This window comes from Rhinatrema bivittatum, chromosome 6 (assembly GCF_901001135.1).
Source record: "Rhinatrema bivittatum chromosome 6, aRhiBiv1.1, whole genome shotgun sequence".
In the NCBI taxonomy this organism is placed as follows: domain Eukaryota; kingdom Metazoa; phylum Chordata; class Amphibia; order Gymnophiona; family Rhinatrematidae; genus Rhinatrema; species Rhinatrema bivittatum.
The window spans coordinates 173,715,817-173,734,026 of record NC_042620.1 but is presented as its reverse complement, the minus strand read 5'-3'; the positions used below and the strand labels follow the sequence as shown (position 1 = coordinate 173,734,026).

Below are 18,210 nucleotides of genomic sequence, written 5' to 3'. Positions count from 1 at the left end.
TTAGGACGCTAGTAATTATAATGTAAAATGATACCTCAAACAAAAGAGGGGGGGGATCGGTATATGCTATATATGCGATATGAGTGGCTATTTAATAATACCTTTAAACATATATACCTATGTATATATTATACATAGGTATATATTAATACCTATGTATAATATACATAGGTATATTATACATAGGTATTAATATATATACCTATGTATAATATATATATATTAATATATACCTATGTATACCTAGGTATACATAGGTATATATTAATATAAGACAGTGTCTTATATTAATTTTTGCTACCAAAGATGCACTAGGCCTTATTTTCAGGGGATGTCTAATAGAGCTGCTGGCTGCCCCTGCGTCAGCCATGTCCCACCAGTGTGCTGTCAGAGAGAGGTAAGAGTGTGCAGCATTCATGGTAGTCAGCTTGGGCTGACTCTGCTGCTTTTGAACCTCTGCACACTGCTTGGAAGGGGTCCCCCGACTGGTACCGCCACCATCCCCAGATGTCAGTAATCTTGCTGCCACATGGCTATTGGGGAGGCGCCGATTGCTGCTACTGACACTGAAGCCCATTCTGCTGCCTCCTCTGTGCAGGCCCCGTGGGCTTCCACTTTCTCCATGCTGATCTCGTACATTGTGAGATCCGCATAGAGAAAGTGCTACTCTTGACATTAACAAAGATTACATGTGCCAATCACTAAAAAGTAATTTATTTTTTTTTACCTTTGCTGGCTGATGTTAGTTTTCTAATTGGTTGGTCACAGGCTTTTTTTTTTCCACCTTCCCTCTTATTTTTTTGCCAATTCCTTTTATATTGTCCTTTTTTCTTCCGTATTTCTTTTCTCTCCATCTTCTTCCCTCAAACACAGTCAGGTTCTCATTCTCACATGCATTTCTCTCACACACACACAGTCTCTCACTGGCACATGCTGTCTGACTCTCACACACCCAGGCTCTCTCTCACTCCCACATGCTGTCTTGCTCAAGCATAGGCTCTCACCGTCACACGCTGTCTCTCACACACACAGAGGCTCTCACATGCTGCCTCTGCAAACATTCAGATCCTCACTCCCACACACAATCTCTCAACTCATCTCATACACGCACGCACCCTCTACAGACTCTCAGCCTCTCTCTCACCTCTGGGCCTCCTCTTCGCGGGTCGCCGCAGGATGGGCTCTGCAGCGGCCCTGAATTTCTCGGGCCTCTTCCTCGGCCCTGCTACAGGGCCTCTTCCTCTTCTTGGACCGCTGCGACTTGGGATTCGCAGCAGCCCGCGGCGGCACCTCTTCTGCACGCGCTGATGCTCTTTCTTCTTCCTGCCCACTCTTCCTCTTCTTGGGCCGCTGCGACTTGGGATTCGCAGCAGCCCGCGGCGGCTCCTCCTCTTCTGCACGTGCTGATGCACGTCCTTCTTCCTGCCCACCCTGCTCCGGCAACGTTTACTTCCGGGGCCGCACAGGCAGGAAGGAGGAAGAGCATCAGCGCGTTTGAACACAATCTTTTTCTTCGGGCAAGGAGGCTCAGCGGCCGCATGAGCCTCCTTGCGCCCAGGGACATTGGCTCCCCTCGGGATACCACTGCTCACGTCTGCCTCTAATACCTTGGAAACTTTATTTAAAAAAAAAAAAAATTTGACGTCACAGGATTGCCTGGCCCACCGGGGGAAGCCCGATCCCCCGATAGGTCAATCCACCCCTGTTTACAAGGGATGGCTTACTTTCGGGGGAGGTCTTATATTTAGGAATTCGGCAAAATCTCTACTAGGTCTTATTTTTGGGGGATGTCTTATTTTCGGGGAAACACGGTATGTATTGCTAATCCTTAAAATACCAAACTTATATCTAAGTATGCAAATACCCTTTACACCAGGGCCCTTGCCTTAAAAGAATAACCAGGCCACGAGCCTTTTTAGCTGCCCTAAATACTAATTAGTAATGTAACAGGGGACATTACCATGGGGCCGCTGGCCCTATAACAAAACACTTCTAGCTGAAATAAATTTAAGTACATATGGCCCTTTGCAAGGGGCAACAGCAATTTAAAATTACCTGAATTTAACATAACCTGGCTGAATGGTAGACATATATATTGCCACTAGTCTTTAATTACCCGATTCTATATATATATAAATACATGTTTATATCTTCTAGATGCAATAAATTAATTAGAACTGTAGTGAATTTAACATTACACCAGTCTCTGGCCCTATAGTATGGCAGGCTGCCTGCCTTTTAGATGCCATAAATAATAATAAATAAGCGGAAAAGACAATAACCATAGGGCCGCTGGCCCTATAAACAAATACTTTAGATGCAATAAAAGTTAAACACATAGATTTGTGGGCCGCTGGCCCTTAAACATAAGCAATAATACAATTAAACGTATAATAATAAATACAGGACCACTGGCCCTTTAAGGCTATAGAATTAAATACCTTTGCTGAACCGTTCAGCTCGGTTCACCAGCAAGCTGCAGACTCCAGCTAAAGCGGAAGTAAGGAGGAAAGAAGGCCATGCCTGGCTACCTGATTTCAAAAGTGAAACTAAAGGGAAAAATTCTGCCGGCTGAGCTAGTGGACTGGCTGCACCCCATGCTGTCCCTAGCAGAAAGAAAGAAGGTGCCCTGTTTTTCCAACCCTGATTCAGGAAAGACTAAGCCCAAACACAAAAGGAAAAAGCTGAAATGCTGTGCCGGTTGCTCCCAGCCCTGCCATGCCTAACCGGAACATTTACCTTTACAATGCTGAAATGCTGCCTAAGCTCATGAAAAGTATTCAATGTTGCTTCTGCCAAATTCCCCCCTCCCCTCCTGAGTCTTAAGCTTCCTCCTTCACATGAACTGCAAAAAGCTACAATTGTTTCTAATGCTGCCCGAGCCTTGCAGAAAAATGCAGAGCCCCAGCGTGGGCCTGGAAATGCACAGAACCTTAAACTTACTCAGCCACCTGATCCGCAAAACGCTACTATGTTTTCCATGCTGCACAAGGGAAGATGAAGCTGCTCTGTGCCTGGCCGCTGGCTCTCCCTTTTCTACCCGCCCCTGCCTACCTTGCCTTCCACGCCCCCATTGTGTCCTGCTCCCTTAGCTTTGAGTCGCAGGCTCTATAGCTGCTTCCGGTCTGGCGGTGACTAATAATGATGCGCATGCTCAGTTCGGCTGTCGTTACTAACTCAGGAGCCGTGTACCCTTGATTTGCTTGGCTATACAGCGCAAGTAAGGTGTGTTTAGAACCAACGTTGGACTGAAATAAAATAACCTGAGGGTGGTAAGACGCATTTAGTTATCTTTATTGAAAATAATATTCATTTTGTATTACGTGACTAGGCTGTGGCTGTGCGCTGCTGGAATGGGAAGGGGCGGGGTGCGGATAGCTGATTGAAACCGCTCAGGCACTGAAGGTTGGAGGGTTTGGCGAGGGGCTGGGGGCTCGTTTGTGAGAGCAGCATGATCGGGAGCTGCTCCGAGCGGCAGATCCTGGCGTGACTGGGTTGCTCAAGATAATAGAATGAGCGCATCTTTGTAATTGATGAGCTGGTGGTCTGTGGTTGCTATGGGAACATGAAGCTCGAGTGGCATTGTGGTTCAGAGTCTAGAGGCACTGAAGCATAGGTGTAATTTTGGGGGTGGGGGATGGTGGTTGCCCCCCTCCCCATGCTCCGAATGGTAGAGCTAAATTGAACCTTCTTGGTCTTCTCCCCCTCCCCCTCCAAACCATTATACCTTCTTTACCTTTAGCATCTGTCCCCAACTAAGTAGTTAAACTGTCATATTACAGCAGTGTATTGAAGCTTGCTTGATAAAGTCGCTGAATCTCTCGGGTTAATGCAATAAGGAGTGCTTGCTTTCACTCCTGTTTTAGAGTGCATTTTTTTTTTTTTACAGTAAATTAACTATGCTCCTTTTTTTTTTTTTTTTTTTAATACGTGCTAAAACAGAAGTAAAAACCAGTGCTAGACTTGGCACTGGTGCATGCAAATTCCATGTTTTTTAAAAATTATTTATTTCATAAGATGAACAGCAATTACACGTACATTTATTAGTTGATACTCATATATATGACACTCCGTTGTTATATAAACTTCATGAAATTTAAATAAAGGGAAAGAAACAGTTCCTAACACAAAAACACTGCAAACCTCTTATCTCATGGTTTTGACAGTATTATCTATTCTCCAGCAATGGAGGAAGGTGCCCTATAGTATACTGATTAATGCATATTTCCTAATCCTGGAAATTTAACTCTTGGGTCTTAGTTGGTGTAAACGTTAATTGACATTTCTGGTAGCCATGTTATTCTATTGCTGTACCAGTGTGGTAGTGTCTAGCTGCTTCTACCACACTGGGCACAGCAATTGAATATCATTGGCCACCGGAAATGTGAGTTTACTCAATCCCAGATCTAGGTGTTGAATTACCAGCTCAAGCTATGTGGAGTGGGTTACCAGTCACAGGTTTTCTTTTCCTGAACAGTACATACCCAGCACTAAGGTGCAAACTGTTTGGATATGGGGGCTTTCCCCAGAGAGTTGCTATAATGGCATTACATAAGAGATTGGCAGTGTGCACCCTGACTTTTGGGAACATTTTGCCTCCAAGGCCATTGTGGCAAGGCATGGCAAGTAAAATTAAAGTCTAAGTTCTCTAGGGAAGGCACCTACAGCCAAACAGTATTCACGTTGGGGGTGGGCATAGCAATTCTGGTGTACTGTTCAGCTAGTTTTGCACTCCCAAGAGAGCTTATGCTCAAATTTTCCCTTTGCTTCCCTTTTCCTTCCCTGTCCTTTCCTCCGCTTTCTGCACCTGGGTATCTACAGCTGGACAGTACATTTATTTATTTATTTTAATTTTTTATATACCGATGTTCCTGTATACAATCCATATCGCACCGGTTCACATGGAACTGAACTGTCGCCTCCGGGGCGGAATACATTGGAACATGCTCTAGCACTGTGTATCCTGACTTTGGTGTTACTGTTCAGTTGAAAGCGCTCGCCCCAGAAAGCTTACACTTTGTTCAGGGGGGGAGGGAAAGTGAGGAGAAACTGAACAATATGAAGGCAAATGCTGGAAGTTGGAAGGAAAGCGTGACCAAAATGGCCTGGCAGGCAAGACTGCTGTGCATCCTGACTTGGGCACAATTTCACCTGCAAGGACATTTTGGCAAAACATGCAACTGACATCAAAGGATAATCTCTCTGGAGTGGGCACATATAGCCAAACAGCGGCATTCCAACTTGGGCCCAAAAGAGAGTGCACTGTTTGGCTGTAGGTGGCAGCCCCAGAGAACTTATGATTTGATTTCACTCGGCATGCCTTGCCAAAGTGACTTTGCATGTGAGATTTATTTATTTATTTATTTTTAATTTTTATATACCGAAGTTCTTGTGGGAATTACAAATCACTCCGGTTTACATAAAACGATGAACTGCCCAACAGCGCCAACAACTGCCCAACAGATCTGTGCTATGCATCCCTGCTTGGGCACGGTCTTGCATGCAAAGTTGTTTTGTTGACACTTACCTTCCAACTTCCAGTGCCTGACTCCACTAATGTCTTTTTTTTTTAATAATTTTCTGCAGTACTATGGATTTTTACCTTTCCTCACGTTTTTATCATGCATTTTCAGTTTAGCAGCCTTTTTTTTTTTAAAAAAAACTCTTATCCCCTTTATGTCCCTTTAGCTTGCTTCATCTTGCATTAAATGGAGTTTTCACGGATAAACAAAGTTTAAGGGGCATTTATAGCTGGATTACTGGAAGTATGGAGAGACTGCTTTGTGTATAAGATGACATCAGCTGAAAGGGGTATTAAATGCATATTGATAGTAAACTGCTAATGAATGTAAGATGCTTTGTGATAGAAAAGTTAGGATCAGCACTTTAAATCAGACCTATCAATGGCTCTTCAGTCACAATTTCTTGTATTTTAAATCCATAGGTTTCATCTAAACCAGGGTTGTCCAACTCTGGTCCTCGAGGGCCACAAACTGGACTAGTTTTTAGGAAACCTCTAATTAATATACATGAGACAGATCTGCATACAATTGAGGTAGTGTATGCAAATTTATCTCATGCATATTTATTAGGGTTACTCTGAAAATCGGATCAGTTTGCGGCCCTCGAGGACTGGAGTTGGACACCCATGATCTAAAGGAGTGGAGGAATAGCCTAGTGATTAAAGTCTATGAACCAGGAGACCAGGGTTCAAGTCCCACTGTCTCTCCTTGTGACCTTGGGCAAGTCACTTTACCCTCCATTGCCTCAGGTACAAACTTACAGGTCTATCCTGTAAAGTGCGTCCGCGGTTTCCCCATCCCTAACCGGCTCTCTACTCACTTTCCGGCCGCGTTAGCCCTTCCTGCGATCCCGAATCCCCTTTAACCTACTCCTACCGTGTCCTAAAATCCCCGGCCAACCCCTTCCGCACGCGGCATGGATATTGCATGCAAACGAGCGAATTAGCTATTCCCTAGCATCCTGTAACCCGCGCCCCGACTATCGCTATCTTTCCCTGCCGTTTGTCGCGCGTTTAACCTGATAACTTACCGCCTACCCTGACCCCTGCGGTAGAGGCAGGGGTAAGGGTAGGTGGCAAGCTTTCCCCCAGCCCCCGCTCACCTGCCCCGGCCGCGATCATGGGTGCCGGTCTCCGGGGCAGCCCCAGTCCTCTCCTTCCTCCCGAAGCAAAAAAAAGCGAAAAAACCAAAAGCAAAAAGTAAGTCGCTTCGCCGCTGTCACTTCTCCCCTCCTCCTGAAGCAGGGCGCGAAAAGCAGCCTTGCTCCAGGAGGAGGGGAGACTGACAGCGGCGAAGCAAAAAAAAAAAAAGCGAAAAAAAAACAAAACCAAAAAGTAAGTCGCTTCGCCGCTGTCACTTCTCCCCTCCTCCTGAAGCAGGGCGCGAAAAGCAGCCTTGCTCCAGGAGGAGGGGAGACTGACAGCGGCGAAGCAAAAAAAAAAAAAGCGAAAAAAACCAAAACCAAAAGTAAGTCGCTTCACGGTGAAGCGACTTACTTTTGCATCACCGATCGGACTTCTCCTGCCTAAACTTACTTTTTTTGCAGCCGTCCGGTCCATCTGAAGAAGGTATCTTCCCCTCCCCGGGTAAGATGGATGCCAGCACGGGGGAAAGCGACCCCTGTGCATTCAATTGGCTGCTCAAGACGTGATGTCAAACGTCGTGACGTCACGTCTTGAGCAGCCAATTGAATGCACAGGGGCCGCTTTCCCCCGTGCTGGCAGCCATCTTCCCGGGGAGGTAGGGGAGCAACGATATCTTCTACAGATGGCCGGACGGCTGCAAAAGTAGGTCGGGTCGGGGTCCAGTCGGGTCGGGTCAGGGTTACCTTTTGGTTTTTTCGCTTTTTTCGCTTTTTTTTTTTGCTTTGCCGCTGTCATCTCTCTCCCCTCCTCCCGGAGCAAGGCTGCTTTTCGCGCCCTGCTTCGGGAGGAGGGGAGAGCGATGACAGCGGCGAAGCAACTTACTTTTGCATCCGATCGGACCCGACTTCCTGGTACCTGTCATTTCAAATGACATTTGAAATGACAGATACCAGCGTGGCGTGAAGCGTTAGGCCCGCGCACCCAGGATACTGTATAGGCGCTCTATCCAGTAAAATGGGTTGCGCGGGCCTAAGGCTTCACGGACGCGGTTTACATTTACATAAAATTAGTGTTCAGGATCGAGCGGTAGGTGAGCTGCACTGTGCGTGCGGCAACCGCGGGTGCCCTGGGCACTAACGCAGCTCTTCCTACCGCTCGGTACTGGATAGACCTGTTAGATTGTAAGCCCTCTGGGGACAGGGAAATACCTACAGTACCTGAATGTAATCCACTTTGAAGCGTTGAAAGTGCGAAAAGTGGAATATAAATCTAAATAAAATAAATAAACCATACTGTATTTGGTTGCTGTGTTCAATATATAGAAATAAGACAAAAAAAAACAAGTTGTAGATACCTCTGTAGGTCAGTCTAATAAAAAACATATCACGCTTATTTTTCTTTTTAAAAGAATAGCTTCCCCTCTGAACTATGATTTAAGTGCTGCTGTTCACAGATAAGTCCCTGAATCTATGATTCCATTTGCCAGGCCCCTTCTCTTTCTTTGAAATCACACGGGGTGGGGAAGTTTTGGTAGAATAATTAGTGGTTTGTTTTTTTATTGTTGGGAACTTGTCAGTTACTGCACATACCTATTGGGAGAAAGGCTAGAGAGCAGAAGCAGAGATGCAGAAAAGCATGGTAAGCAAAAACCCAGAAAAGAGAGAGGGGCACTGTCCTGTCTGTGTTACATATTATACACAGGAACAAATCACAGATTCACATATCTCCTCATGTTTTCCATACATGGTAACAGGTTAGTTATTCACAACAAAAAAAATGTGCGGCATACAATATACTGGACAATAACAATATGACAGCAAGACAATTTATTTATTTTACATTTGCACACTGAATAGTGTGCATGGCATTCAATGTATAGTACACAATATTATAAGTGCGACAGGGCCCCGACAGGGCCGTGTTTCGCTTCCAGCTGCGTCAGGGGGACCGAATTTTGTCAAAATTTGTATATTGTGTAAACCAGATGATACTCGCTGGAATCAGTTTACAAGGTAACTTAGGAGAACATGAGTTGTTAAGGTTGGCTCATAACTCAAAGCTCAATGTGCTGGAGGCATCGTGGCTGGGGTTGATACAAAACTCCGGGAGAGTCGATAAAGCCGCGGATATCGGGATAAGTGTAGGGGTATTTGGAGTAATAGTTTAGCACAAATGCATCGGTGCACATCGCGGTGAGGTGTACAACCCCTTTAACTTTGATCCTCTTATCTGGAGAATGGTTAGGTCCAATTCTCAGTAATTTGAAATTATATTATATACTTCTTTGCCCGCACGATATCGGATGATGTGAAATAACAGAGGAAAAAGTGGTTTTTTTTCACACGGCATTTGCGCTAAACTATTACTCCGAATACCCCTACACTTATCCTGATATCCGCGGCTTTATCGACTCTCCACTAGGAGGCAAACGTTGTCCCTTGGTGATTCAGATGTCCCTGGTTCTGCAGGTCTATGCATGGCCATAATAAAGTTTGTAGAAAAAGAAAGTTTCCTGCCAGAAGTCCTTAGTGTCCCCTTGGGAACTTTGAAGGGGTGAGCCCACTCCCCCCTCCCCTACCAGAGATTTATTTATTTCTCATTCACCCACTGGGGCTATCACCCAGCACAACCTCAAAGGGAGGAGGGTTCAGCCATCTCCCCCTAGCCCCCTCCCCCCCAAAAAGGCCAGAGGTGCCTTGGTCCAATGGCAGGTGTCCTGACTCAATCAGATAATCTGCTCTCATCTGTTCTTCCTTTGGCTGAGGCCCCATTGTCTTCATGCATCTTTCTACCTGGCTATCTTTTCACATAGAGGGAAGAAGCTCTGCGCGATGTGTGGGGCCAAGGAGGTCCTGAGCATTTCTGTCCAGTCTGTGAAAAGATAGCCTTTAGGAAAACAGACAGGGTATTTGTCCTGTTTGGTGGCACCTAGAAAGGGGAAAGAGCCTCCAAAGCCACCATATCCTGGTGAATTAGGGAAACCATCACATCAGCTTATTTACTATTAGGTAAACAGACCCCGGCAACACTGGGGGCTCATTCTACAAGGCCACAAGCATCATCCTGGGCAAAGGAAGCCTCAGTCTCCCTGAAGGAAATTTGTAAGGCCAGCTGCCTGGTCATTACGTTCTTCTGTTAAGCATAGCAGGTTGGACATGCAGGCCTTTGGGGCAGGAATTATCAAGGCAGCCCTGTCTTCCTCTTGCTCTAGCAAGGAGTAGCTTATGTAACCTCCTGTATGTGATGACTGGTATGGGGGGGGGGGGAAAGGAAGGTTATTCTTACCTGATAATTATTTCCCTCGAGTCCTGCTGGAACAGTCCAGAAGTCACCCAGGAGCACAGGGTTAGGTGGGATCAGTCACGAGGCACATTCCCTGTATCCCTAAAGGTACCTGTTCTCTCTTTCGATACTTGTACCTCCTGCTCACTCAGAACAGTCTTGTGAGTCCTGTGATGTTTTTAAAGGCAATAAAGGGAGAATTGGTCACAGTGCTCAGGCAGTAGGTTCTGGGATTGGCCCTCAGGACCTTATCTCCTTTTATAACCCAGAGTGGGGACATAAAAGAAGTGTGTCATCTGATGAAAGGGAATCCCATATGTGACAACTGGCTTAACAGGAAGAAAAGGAAAGAAAATTATCAGGTAAGAATAATTTAACCATCTGTGTGTATAGCCCTTTTGTTTATTCCCAGGCTCACGTAGGGGCCAATGTAATAAAACCTGTGCTAAATTTGGAGTTAAATGTTAACATGGGTTTTGCTTAGCGCAGATGGTAAAAAAAAAATAAAAATAAATGGGGGCTCCTTGGGATGCAGTAAGCTAATGGCATGCAAATGCCACATGAATGTAAAAAAATATGCATTTTTTTCTTGGGCTATTTGCATACTCATAGAACTGCAAATCCATGCTAGAACAAATAGAGTGACAGTCAAGAATTGAATCATTTGAAAAGTATGTTGGACCTTCTTTACGGAGAGCGTCAAGAGTCTATAATGCATGGCTTCTGACAATTTTTCTAGCTTTTTCAATGCTTAACTTTCATGTGTAGGTTGAATATTATTGTAGCTTGTCTGGCTCGAAGCGCGAACTGTTGCTCCCCATAGAGCAGTGGTATTTACTCCCAGCCCTCAAGGGGCCGCCAGTAGGTCAGGTTTTATCCCTAATAAATATGCATGAGACAGATTTGCATGCAAACTGTCTTCTTTGCATGCAAATCTATTTCATGCATATTCATTAGGGATCTCCTGAAAACCTGAGGGCTGGGCGTGAGTACCACTGCCATAGAGCTAGAGTCCATTGGTTAGTTCCTTGTATGACCAACAAGTATTATCATTAGAGTAATAGCTGACTCTCCTTTACAAAAGGGCTGCGGCTGCACGCAGGAGTTTAATCCAGGAATCCATTTTGAAACTTCTAATTTCCAGTTCAGAGCATTAGCTGTTGGGCTATCTATTTTATTATTGGAGTATTCCACCTTTAGCTGAGATTTAATTTTAGATCTATATTCTGAAATGCTTTTTGGAATTAACATGAGTACATGACTGGATCTTACAGTGGAGTAAGCATGAAAAGTGCAAGTGCTAGACACTCCCCAGACGTTTGTGGCAGTTCATCTTCTCTACAGTTAATCTGTGAATTTTGCCAAAAAAGAGCTGATTTGCATGTTGACACCCCTACCGTTTGAGCCACAGACAGTACAGTTAAACAAAAAATTAACATTTATTTTAGTGGTTCCTTGAGAAATTTTATGAATTCTGATGAATGCCCTTCTCAAGTCCTGGGTTTGTTACACCCTGAAACAATTCTCCTTGAACTGCTGCTGGCTTCTTGTGTCTGTAATTATGTTGTTTCTATCTGGAATGAAAGTATTGCAAACATGAGTTCTGTAGCCCTTGGAGGCTTGCAGAATGTTGAGATAATTGAAACCACTATTGTCATCTGGCGATTTTCAATCAATCCTACAGGGCTTGGTGCTTTCAGGACTGGACTACTATAACTCCATTTACCTTCTCTTATCGCTAATGCTCTTGGACCATTGTAGATTGTGCAGATCTCTGAGAGCACATTACTCCTGTATAACATTCTTTCCACTGGCTTCTAGTACAGTGGAGAGTGACATTTAAAACAGCTATGTTAATTCATAAAATCATAAACACTTGTGCTGCAACTATGCTAAACCATATATTGCATATCTGTCATCCAAACTGAGCATTATGCTCTATAAACAGAGGGTTCCTAGAGGTACCCTCATTAAGTTCAGCTCATTTAAGTAAAACCCATGACAGCTTTGATTTCAGGCCCTATTTTCTGGAACTCATAGCTTGAATAGTTTCCCCCAGTCAATTTAAGAAACATCTGAACAGTTAAGTTGGCATTTGAGATCACAAATTAGTGGCATTAGAACATCATTGGGTCTGTCGCTAACCATTTTGATTTTAAAGGTGTAAAAGATTGCTTTTTTTCTCAGACTTTTTTTATAATTTTATTTATTGCAACTTTCAAAATACGAAGCAAAATCATTTTGCACAGAAATAGAGTGAAAGAGATGTATGTTAATTATACAATCTTAAGTATATTCAACAAACAAAAAACAAATCTTCCTCTCTCTATGAAGACCAAAATTAAGGGAGGAATCAGAATTAAGAGGAGCGAAAAGAAACAGAATGAATCCTGTATTTGTACGATAGACAGCATGTAAATACTACTCCCAGCGATTATCATGGATAAACATAGATAGCTAAGGGTTACATGCAAAACTCACCCCTCTAGTAGTAAGAAACCTCCTTAACTGTTCAGGAGCAAAAAATCCAAAAGCATTTGTACTTAATTTCACGATACATTTACTAGGAATATGCAGAAGAAACGAAGCACGAAGGGCAAAAAATTCTTGGTGCATTTTGAAGAACAGCTTTACATCGGTCCTATGTAGCCTTAGCTAAGTCAGGATATATCCTGACTTGAGCACCCAAAAAACTAGCATTGAAATTTTGAAAATAAGACTTCATCACAAAACGTAACTCCCTGAACATATGAAAAGGTGACAAGCAATGTAGACGGCTCGGAAACTTCATAAATAGAGTTTTCCAGATATGTAGACAAATTAGCTAATCCATAATAGCTTGAGGATGATACGATTGACTGAAATTCGGTTTAAAAGGTTGATAAACATTTTATCAAGATTGGGAATTTTATCAACTGGAATTCTTAAAATATCAATGAAATATTTCCTAAGCGTTAATCGGGGTAGTTCTCCCACAACTTTAGAAAAGTTGGTAAATCTCAAATTCAAGTGTCTAAGTTGATTTTCTATAACTTCCAGTCTTCTAGATAAAGATAAATCTTCTTGTATAATCATAGCATTGACTGCTTGTACCTCATTGACTTCCTACCTCAGAGAATTAAAATTCTCTGAGTGTTCCTGCAATATTCTCTGGTGATCTTGAGCAACCAAATCCAGCCTCAGAGAAACAGCCTCTAACCGATGGGAATAATCACCAAAGGACTGGGAAAAGTTCGCAATCAAATCCCAAAGTGAATCTAATGTAACCACTGCTGGTTTAACAAGCCAGGGGGGAACACGAGAAACAGTACTCACTATCTGGAGTGGCATATCCTGCCGGCAGACTCCCCTCTGATGGCAATCCTGGGTCAAAGTCACCTTCAGCGTTTCTCGCCTCCGAAGCAGAATCCCACTGTGGGGATGGCACAGAACTTGTTTCCCCCTCAGATGAAGCGCCAGTGACTCCCTCCTCTTGGGTAGTGCTGTGGAGGTCATCAACATACACCCTGAAAAGTTGGCATTATATATCCAAAGCAAGAAACCTGTGAGGGAATCGGTTGGACCATTAGATGACCAAGGGGTTAAAGGGGCTCTTAGGGAAGATAAGGCCATTGCAGAAAAACTAAATTAATTATTTGCTTCCGTGTTTACTAATGAAGATGTTGGGGAGATACCAGTTCCGGAGATGGTTTTCAGGAGTGATGAATCAGACGAACTGACCGAAATCACTGTGAACCTGGAAGATGTAGTAGGCCAGATTGACAAACTAAAGAGTATCAAATCACCTGGACCGGATGGTATGCATCCTAGGGTACTGAAGGAACTAAAAAATGAAATTTCTGATCTATTAGTTAAAATTTGTAACCTATCATTAAAATCATCCATTGTACCTGAAGACTGGAGGGTGGCCTATGTAACCCCAATATTTAAAAAAGGCTCCAGGGGTGATCCAGGTAACTATAGACCAGTGAGCCTAACTTCAGTGCCGGGAAAAATAGTGGAAACTATTCTCAAGATCAAAATCGTAGAGCATATAGAAAGACATGATTTAATGGAACACAGTCAACACAGAATTACCCAAGGGAAGTCTTGCCTAACAAATCTGCTTCATTTTTTTGAAGGGGTTAATAAACATGTGGATAAAGGTGAACCAGTAGATATAGTGTATTTGGATTTTCAGAAGGCGTTTGACAAAGTCCCTCAAGAGAGGCTTCTATGAAAACTAAAAAATCATGGGATAGGAGGCGATGTCCTTTTGTGGATTACAAGCTGGTTAAAAGACAGGAAACAGAGTAGGATTAAATGGTCAATTTTCTCAGTGGAAAAGGGTAAACAGTGGAGTGCCTCAGGGATCTGTACTTGGACCGGTGCTTTTCAATATATATATAAATGATCTGGAAAGGAATACGACGAGTGAGATTATCAAATTTGTGATGATATGAAATTATTCAGAGTAGTTAAATCAAAAGCAGACTGTGATACATTACAGGAGGACCTTGCAAGACTGGAAGATTGGGCATCCAAATGGCAGATGAAATTTAATGTGGACAAGTGCAAGGTGTTGCATATAGGGAAAAATAACCCTTGCTGTAGTTACACGATGTTAGGTTCTATATTAGGAGCTACCACCCAGGAAAAAGATCTAGGCATCATAGTGGATAATACTTTAAAATCGTCGGCTCAGTGTGCTGCCACAGTCAAAAAAGCAAACAGAATGTTAGGAATTATTAGGAAAGGAATGGTTAATAAAACGGAAAATGTCATTATGCCTATATATCGCTCCATGGTGAGACCACACCTTGAAAACTGTGTACAATTCTGTTTGCCGCATCTCAAAAAAATATAGTTGCGATGGAAAAGGTACAAAGAAGGGCAACCAAAATGATAAAGGGGATGGAACAGCTCCCCTATGAGGAAAGGCTGAAGAGGTTAGGGCTGTTCAGCTTGGAGAAGAGACGGCTGAGAGGGGATATGATAGAGGTCTTTAAGATCATGAGAGGTCTTGAACGAGTAGATGTGACTCTGTTATTTACACTTTTGAATAATAGAAGGACTAGGGGGCATTCCATGAAGTTAGCAAGTAGCACATTTAAGACTAATTGGAGAAAATTCTTTTTCACTCAACGCACAATAAAGCTTTGGAATTTGTTGCCAGAGGATGTGGTTAGTGCAGTTAGTATAGCTGGGTTCAAAAAAGGTTTGGAAAGTTCTTGGAGGAGAAGTCCATTAACGGCTATTAATCAAGTTTGTGCGTGCCGGCGGCCTATGCAACATCGGCGTGCAGAGCTTTTAAAATCTGCTCCTTAGTATTTTTTTGTTTGTGGGAAAGCCTTCTTATTAGTAAATTCTGGGACAATATTTTGGGAGAATTGATTCGTATGTCCAGGAAAGAAATACCTATGACTGCAGTCTTCTGTATCTTAGGTTATTTGTCAAGACATCACCTGATAAGTAGAGTCCATAAGCTTTTTCTGTTTTATTGCAAAAAGATGCATCTTACTGAAATGGTTAGGTGAGTTCCCATCTGACGTACATGTGGAAAGCTAAAATACATTACTTGATGTGCATGGCATTTCATACAGCTTTATTAACTACTGAGAAAGCTAAGATGTTTTATAACATTTGGGATCTTTCTCTAAATACTTTACACTGGTGGAATGCTAAAAAAAAATGCACTTTCTAGTAGCATAAACTTGTGATTATACATTTTGTTCTGTTTGCAAAATAAAACACTAATGGGGTGCTGAGCTTAACCTTGAATGAATGAAGATGTAGCTTATCTGTTTATCTTTTCACAAATTGTTCTTCTAGTAGCTACTGTATGATTATTCACTCTCCTCACTGACCATCATGAATATTTGTATTACTGAATAGAGAAGGGGGTTTATATCTGGTGGGATGATGGAAAAAAGGGGAAAAATGTTTGTAATGTTGGTTGTTTATTGCACTATTTATCTTTTTATATCTTAAATATATTTTCAAAACACTCCACTAGGAATTGGATTTATGAACATTCTTACAGTTTCCTTCCCTTAGTATTTGATTTGAACTTAGAAATATACCTCATACTTATTCATTGTGGATATCCTGAAAACCAGAACTGTATTGGGACCTGTACTTTTCAATATATTTATAAATGATCTGGAAAGAAATACAACAAGTGAGGTAATCAGATTTGTAGAAGATACAAAATTGTTCAGAGTAGTTAAATCGCAAGCGGATTGTGATAAACTGCAGGAAGACCTTGTGAGACTGAAAAATTGGACATCAAAATGGCAAATGGAATATAATGTGGATAAGTGCAAGGTGATGCATATAGGGAAAAATAACCCATGCTATAGTTACACAATGTTAGATTTCATATTAGGAGCTACCACCCAAGAAAGAGATCTAGGCGGCATAGTGGATAACACATTGAAATCATCGGTACAGTGTGCTGCGGCAGTCAAAAAAGCAAACAGAATGTTGGGAATTATTAGGGAATGGTGAATAAAACGGAAGATGTCATAATGCCTCTGTATCGCTCCTTGGTGAGACCCCACCTCGAATACTGTGTACAATTCTGGTCGCCGCATCTGAAAAAAAGATATAATTGCGATGGAGAAGGTACAGAGAAGGGCTACCAAAATGATAAAGGGGATGGAACAGCTCCCCTATGAGGAAAGACTAAAGAGGTTAGGACTTTTCAGCTTGGAGAAGAGACGGCTGAGGGGGGATATGATAGAGGTGTTTAAAATCATGAGAGGTCTAGAACGGGTTTATGTGAATCAGTTATTTACTCTTTCGGATAATAGACTAGGGTGCATTCCATGAAGTTAGCATGTGGCACATTTAAAACTAATCAGAGAGAGTTCTTTTTCACTCAACGCACAATTAAACTCTGGAATTTGTTTCCAGAGGATGTGGTTAGTGCAGTTAGTGTAGCTGTGTTTAGAAAAGGTTTGGATAAGTTCTTGGAGGAGAAGTCCATTACCTGCTATTAATTAAGTTGACTTAGAAAATAGCCACTGCTATTACTAGCAACAGTAGCATGGAATAGACTTATTTTGGGTACTTGCCAGGTTTTTATGGCCTGGATTGGCCACTGTTGGAAACAGGATGCTGGGCTTGATGGACACTTGGTCTGACCCAGTATGGCATGTTCTTATGCTTGTGGCACTCAAAGACCAGAGCTGCCCACCCCTGTGTTAGCTGATATATTTCTCTTTGATCTTGCTCTGAAATCTGTTGTGAATGTGTGCCATCACGATTCTTGTGGCAGTGAATGCTGATGGCATAAAAGCATCTGTCTTGGTTGTAGAAAAGCAGGTAGAAAAGTTTGAGATCAGGACTGTTTGTTTTTCTGCCAAGTAGTTTTACAGGAAATGGAGCATAGCGCGCTCTCAAATGGTTTTAGTTAAATTAACAGTGGTGTGAAAGTTCCTCTTTAATGTTTCTATAATGTTCCTTCTTGACATTTTTATGTCTTTTCATCCTTGTAGAAAAGGTGAATGCTGAAATAAGCGTGTGAATTAAAGAAAACAATTATTTGAAACAACTAATTATGTGCCCCAGCAATGAGGAAAGTAGCTAGCATGGCATTCTGATCTCTGGTGGTGGGTTTTGTTTCTTTTTTTTGAGGCACTGAGCTGATATTATGTACAAATCAGATGGCAGCTGCACAGGTCTCAGCTTTACTTGAGTCCCACTTTTAAAATCATTTGCTGTGGAATTAAAAATAGTTCAAAGTTAGGGTGATTGAATCTGTTTTGAGATATTTGCCAAACTGCTGTTTTCAGCATAGCAACCATTGTGCATGCTAGTTAAGAATCCTACTTTAAATTAATGGGCTTTAATATTAGTCTCGAGGTTGCTTTATGAGAAATTAGGGTGTGGGGTGTTATTAGGTGGTAACTTCATTAGAATAAAGAGCATCATTGATTTGAAAGTGATTAGCAGCTTGCCTGGCAATGATGTGCTGTATCTGAACTAATGGTTTTGCGAACTGTCTCCCTGGTCTTAATTTGCTCCCCGTTGTTTCTGAGATAGTAGCTTGGTCTACTTTAAAGTGCAGCGTTCTGGTAGTTTGGTCTCAAAAGCTTCATATAATACAGCATCTTTGAATTACTTTTATCTTGATCCAATAAAAGCTATCACAACCTGCAAAGTGATTTTACTACTACAGAATAGCGCTTCAAGATGTACAGCTCTGTGCAGTCAAATCAAAAAGGAGTGCGGAAGAAGTAAATACAAATACAAATTCATAATATTTCACTTCTTTACTCAAAAGCAAACTCCTAGATCTTGAAAATATTCAAAGCAATACAGTAAAAGTTGTCCCC

The 18,210-nt window shown here is 42.4% G+C and overlaps 1 protein-coding gene across 1 annotated transcript in view; it reads left to right on the top strand.

Annotated features, from left to right (window-relative positions):
• Positions 1-3,174: 3,174 nt before the first annotated feature.
• ADARB1 (adenosine deaminase RNA specific B1) overlaps positions 3,175-18,210 on the top strand; it is a 502,731-nt gene continuing 487,695 nt past the window's right edge. The window contains exon 1 of the mRNA XM_029606158.1: positions 3,175-3,272. The gene's annotated coding sequence lies outside the window, so the exon portion shown is untranslated. The remainder of the gene's footprint in view (positions 3,273-18,210) is intronic.